The 6194-nt window shown below is 39.5% G+C and overlaps 1 pseudogene; it reads left to right on the top strand.

Annotated features, from left to right (window-relative positions):
* Positions 1-446: 446 nt before the first annotated feature.
* Positions 447-5212, top strand: LOC127571135 (elongation factor 1-alpha 1-like; annotated as a pseudogene).
* Positions 5213-6194: the final 982 nt, after the last annotated feature.

Raw genomic sequence — 6194 nt, forward strand, 5'->3', positions numbered from 1 at the left:
TGAGTGGACATGTTGGAGGTTCCCCTAAAGGCCTGGCTATTAACACCCCAAGAAAGTGTGGTTGAGAGGGCCATTCAACCCAGCTGTTGCCTCTGTTCTACATATCCCATGGCAGGGTTTTGAGGTTTTCAACAAACACAGTAAATGAAAGGGACAACATCATTATTTGAAACAAACAGGAATTTGGGTTTTGTTGTCTGTGGCCCTTTAAAATGGTTTAAGTGTTTCAGTGCTTTCCCTTTAAGGATTAATCATCCTAATTGTTAATGAACCAAATGGGATCAGGCTGCCTAATTGGGTGTTATTGATCCCAGTTTGTAGCATTGTTTTTTGCTGGACCACAGAGGAGGAAGAGGTGGGATATATAAAAGGCTGCTTTTTTGCTGGTAGTAGTATTCTTTTAAATTAAAAAGGGATTAGTACAGACTTCCCTGAGTAGAAGCACCATGGGCAAAGAGAAAACCCATATTAATATTGTGGTCATTGGCCATGTGGACTCTGGTAAATCTACTACCGCTGGCCACTTGATCTACAAGTGTGGTATTGACAAGAGGACAATTGAGAAGTTTGAATGAGAAGCTGCAGAGGTAAACTGCTTTATCAAAGATTTCACTATTGAGAAGGCTTTGCTCTGTACTGATGTTGTGGTAGTTGTCCTTTTACATGACCTACTTAAAGAACCTTGTTAATTAAGGTCATTCCCTTGTATTTTGTTGGCAACTAAACTGACTTGTGAAGGGATAAGACTGTCTTTGAATGGTAAAGTTGCAAGTTAATATTTCCTAATCTATAAATATAGGACTTTTAGGATATTAAAAACTAAGTGTTTCTGTAGCTACTGTCTTAATGTCTAACAAGGTATGCTACATACAAAAAAATCTGTGACTGCTTAACTTGAAAATGTACATCTGAAACTAGTTCTCTTTAAATGGTAGCATATTCAGAACCATAATCAATGGTTTAAACAGACTGGGTTTGTGCTTGTGAAAAATGAGCATCCCTCTTTTTGTTGCATGACTAATGAACTGCTTGTCTGACTTTTGAGCAGTCTGTCTACTTACCACTCAATTCCTGCATTTGGATCTAATATAGTCAAACCCTGAATTTGACTACTCTTTCCACCATACTAGTTTAATAGATCAATGGTCTATAATGTCAATTTTTTTCATATTGAAATATGAATTGGCAAAGAATGAATGCTTTCAGTTTCAAGTTTCCCTCCTGCCTTCTTTGCAGACAGATGTATTCCCAGAATTCACTTTTTGGGATTGGGGAGGGAAAGTATATGGCTGTAATCAAGTGTTTAAAGTCTAATGTGATTGTAACACTTTGTGGTAGTTAAATACAGTACAGTAACTGGCTCATTGTTTTAAATTTCCCAATTGGTTAGTCTTGCACTCCCTTAATTGGAATTGGCTCAACACCTCAAGAGGTTTCTTATCAAGGAACTTGAATGAAAACTTCAAGAACTATTTCCTTTTGCTGAAAGAAATTGTCTTCAATGTGGTGTTCCTGTAGTATTTTGGGAAAATGACCCTGAAGTATTCTTTAATATGGGTAGGACTAAATGCTCTTGTATCTTGCAGATGGGTAAAGACTCCTTCAAATATGCTTGGGTGTTGGACAAACTGAAGGCAGAGAGGGAGCATGGTATTACTATTGATATCTCCCTGTGGAATTTCGAAACAACCAAGTACTACATTACTATCATTGATGCACCTGGACACAGGGACTCTATAAAGAACATGATCACAGGGACCTCCCAAGTATGCTTGCTTGTGGCTGAGGGTGTAAAGAGAAAATTATTTAATGGGCATTGGACATTGTATGCTGTCATTGAAAGGGAGAAGTTTGAAGGAGAAAGTTAAATGGGACAATCCCTAATTTTGTGGATAAATAAACATTGAATCACAATTGTGCATTCTGACTTTTAGACACTAACTTGTTGCCCTCAGTGACATTTAAAATTATGAACAGGTTAGCATTGCACTCAAGTACACTAGTTTTCACTTGCCTAAAACTTCCAATTGCCCTTCACAAGAACTCAATACTCAACCTGAAACATTAACTGTTTCTTACCACAAATACAGCTTGATCAGTATTTCAAGCATTTTGTTTTTAGTTTCAGCATCTATGGTTTTCTTCTGCTCTCTTCATCTGGTTTGGAGACTTGCACCATACTGCACATTGGTCCACAATCTTTTCTTGTCATACTGGAGGTTTTGCCACTAAGCAGAATAATTGAGCTGGAAGCTTTGCCCTTCAACCTGGTATTCTCTATTTTTTGCTTTCATGCACCTCTTGCCCTAGCCTCTAAAGCATGGGAACAGGCTCTTTACTCTTCAACACAAGGAATAGCTTGTATAACATAATTGTATAGCATAGAAATGATTCTTTCAGCCCATGTCCATACCAATGAAAGTGGTCATCTATATTAATCCTAGTTATCAAAACTTGACCTTCTATGCCTCAGACTCTATTTATCTAAACATGGGGATTCAATCCTCCTATTTAAAATATAGAGATGCTGTTCACACTTTCTACTGCTAGTAGAGAATTCTCAGGGGCACAGCTGTGGGTAGTATCCAGACAGCTTATTAAACTTAGATTTGACCCAGAATGATGACCATCTACCTCCTGCCTTTTTTAGTCCAACTGTACAACTGTTTGCAGGCTGACTGTGCAGTGCTGATTGTGGCTGCTGGTGTTGGAGAATTTGAGGCTGGCATTTCAAAGAATGGGCAGACCAGAGAACATGCCCTCCTGGCCTTCACATTGGGGGTCAAGCAGTTGATTGTTGGTATCAACAAGATGGACTCCTCGGAGCCCAACTACAGCAGCAAGAGATATGAAGAAATTGCTAAAGAAGTGAGCACCTACATCAAAAAGATTGGGTACAATCCTGCATGTGTGGCTTTTGTACCAATTTCAGGCTGGCATTGTGACAACATGTTGGAGCCAAGCTCAAATGTGAGTGACCTTGTTCATTTTGTTATTCCTTTCCTAATGTTAGGATGCAGAGTCCAACTTCTCTAAAATGTCCATCTTGTATAGCTGATTTCCTATTTGTATTGGGTGACATCTTTGCAGAGCCTTTCTGTTCAGATTACATAGGCGACCTTGAGTTTCCACATGTCTATCAATTTGATCCTCCATCCCATTCTGATCATCTTTGACCTGTTCCAAAGCTTAACACAAGTCCCAAGAACAGTATCTTGTCTTCCAACTAGGTATGAAATTCCTTCTGGGACTAAGTTTTGGTTAGTCAAAACTTGATTTTATCAAAACTAGTCTTTTTCCAATCAAAATCATTAACTTTCATTTAGCTCTCCACAGATGCTGCCTGACTCATTTCCAACTTTTTAAAACTAATCCAATTTTATTGGGAGGTAAAGACTGAGCATGAACTAATTTGTCCTTATTAACATTCCAAATTTTTAATTCTACTTCCTGGAAAGCTTCAGTCCCATGTCTCAAAAGAAGTCTGGAACTCTAAACTCTCTTCCTACTATATTAGATGCCCTAGTTCAAAGGCTGGAAAATGGAACACAAGGAAGGCAATGTCACTGGCATAACCCTGTTGGAAGCCCTCGATGCTATCCTGCCTCCAACACGTCCCACAGACAAGCCACTACCACCCCCCCCCCCCCACAAGATGTCTACAAAATTGGAGGTGGGTTTGATCCATTAATCCATCCTGAATGTCAGTAGCATGTATTTAGAAAGAATTGAACTGTGAACTTTCTCCCACAATCTGTTTTCAGGAATTGGCACTGTGCCAGTAGGAAGAGTGGAAACAGGAGTCCTGAAAGCTGGCATGGTGGTGACCTTTGCTCCTGTCAATCTCTCCACTGAGGTGAAATCTGTGGAGATGCACCATGAGGCTTTGGCAAAAGCTATGCCTGGGGACAATGTGGGATTCAATGTGAAGAATGTGTCCATAAAGGATATTTGCTGTGGAAATGTGGCTGGAGACAGCAAGAATGATCCTCTTCTAGAAGCAGGAAGCTTCACATCCCAAGTGAGCAAATTGAGAATAATGGCTGTCAAATGCCCAGTGTCCATAAGCAGTGCATTGTAACATTCCAAGGCATTAACAAAGTACTTCAAGATGGATGTCCAAAAGTAGGAATGGCAGAATTTTTGTTCTGGATGGGGCTAAGGTGACAGCATGCAGGATGGCAAAATAAATTTTAGATGTATCTGGGTTAATAAGGATTTTTTAGGTTTTATTACTAGGGGAGCCTGGAGATAAGGCAAGGACATAAAGAAATTGCTAATTGTCTAATCAAACCTTGATCAAAGTAAGTGAAACATTAATGAAAATTTTAACATGGGCAAGTTAGCTGATAGAAGCTTTGTCTTCATTTGATTGACTTGGACAAAGTTGAATGCTTTAGCTTTACCAGCAACTTGACATGCATTGATGTAGATCTTCAAAGTTCATAAATAAGATTAACAATTGAACTGGGCTGACATTTGTTTTGGTGTGGTAGAAATGCTGGATTACCTGCTATTGTTCTCCTTGTTGACTGTTGCTTCTCAGGTGATCATTCTGAACCACCCTGGGCAGATCAATGCTGGCTACTCCCCAGTACTGGATTGTCACACTGCACACATTGTTTGTAAGTTCTCTGAACTGACACAAGATTGACCATTGATCTGGCAAGAAATTAAAGACAACCCAAAACATTTGAAATCTGGTGATGCTGGTATTGTTTTGATGATCCCAGGAAAACCTATGTGTGTGGAAACCTTCTCTGCATACCCTCCTCTTGGTGAGAACCCCAGGATTTTGTTCTATTTCTTTCTGTCGGTTTAAGTACATTCAATTGGCAAACTCTAAGACTTAATTTCCAATCTCCCACTGCCCTCCCCACCCCCCTCATTGGACAGAAACTGGTTGAATTCCACCCTATGTATTCTTTCTACATATTCTAATGGAGTTGGTGGCTTGTTCTTCCTTCTGGGAAGAGACTTTCTTGCTGTAGTACACTTCTGATTGTGAAAGAACTTAAACAACCTCCCTTGTTGCAGGTCGGCTTGCTGTGCGTGACATGCAGCAGACTGTGGCTGTTGGAGTGGTCAAAGCAGTGGACAAGGAAACCACTGGGCAAGTTAAAGTTACCAAGTCTGCTGCAAAAGCTCAAAAGAAATGAACTATCTGCTAATGTTTCAGTGTATCCACATTGCAATAAAGTCTTTAAAAAAAGCCTTGAGTGATGTTATCTGAATCTTGGGTTAGGGTGTTGGGGGATACTTCCTAAAACTGAAACCAGGAACTACTCCTCAAACTGATTAACAATACCTAGGTGTTTGCCATTCCATAGCTTGCAGTTTATTAATAATTCAAGGTTGTAAGGGAATGGGGTAGGTGGAATGGGAGGAGGGGAGCCAGGTGTGACTGTTAAGGGCTTGAAATTTCTAAGTGGCATAACTTGTATTTTTGGCACCCTGCAATTTTCAGTGAGGTGCTATTCCAAATCTAACTACCTGGCCCTTGTTAAACTGCCCTCAAATTAAACCTTTGTGGGTGAGGGGATTATGGTTCTACTTTAGTAATTATCAATTGGCTGAGGAGGTATTTGAGGACTTTAAACTTTTACCAATTTGAATGACTTCAGTTTTCCTGGAATGCAGTAGCACAATGCTTTATTCCTCTGGGATATACCCTAGGCAAACTTGTTGCATGTCTGGACAGTCTTGTAAATGACAGGTTGATGAAGTAACAGGATGATCACTGGATGTAATTGAACCTGACCTTGTATCTCCATCTTGACAAAAACAACTGACAGTACCTTAAGTTGCCTGTTAGCCAAACACCAAGAATGTAAAATATGAATTTAGTAACCTTGTTAATAGATTTGAAATGGCTAATCATACTGTCTAGTAATGAATTGTATCAAGGTGGGTTTCTGATGAAAGAACTTTTTTTTAAAACCAACTAGTAAACACAGTGGACATATTTCAATCAATGAAGCAATACTTGAAGAAAATTACAGAAAACAGCTGCTGGGCTAAAGCTCTGGGGGAAGTGTTGCTCATATCAGATTTGTAATGAGTAGTTTCAAGGGTAGTTTGCAAAGGATTTGTTGGCTATTGTGGAAGGTACCAAGTTGGCTTCGAGTACTAATAGTTCAATGGCAATGTAAGTGCTCCTGTTTTGTGATGGAAACTAACTTTCTGGCAGTTGA

Source organism: Pristis pectinata, chromosome 6 (genome assembly GCF_009764475.1).
Source record: "Pristis pectinata isolate sPriPec2 chromosome 6, sPriPec2.1.pri, whole genome shotgun sequence".
NCBI lineage: Eukaryota > Metazoa > Chordata > Chondrichthyes > Rhinopristiformes > Pristidae > Pristis > Pristis pectinata.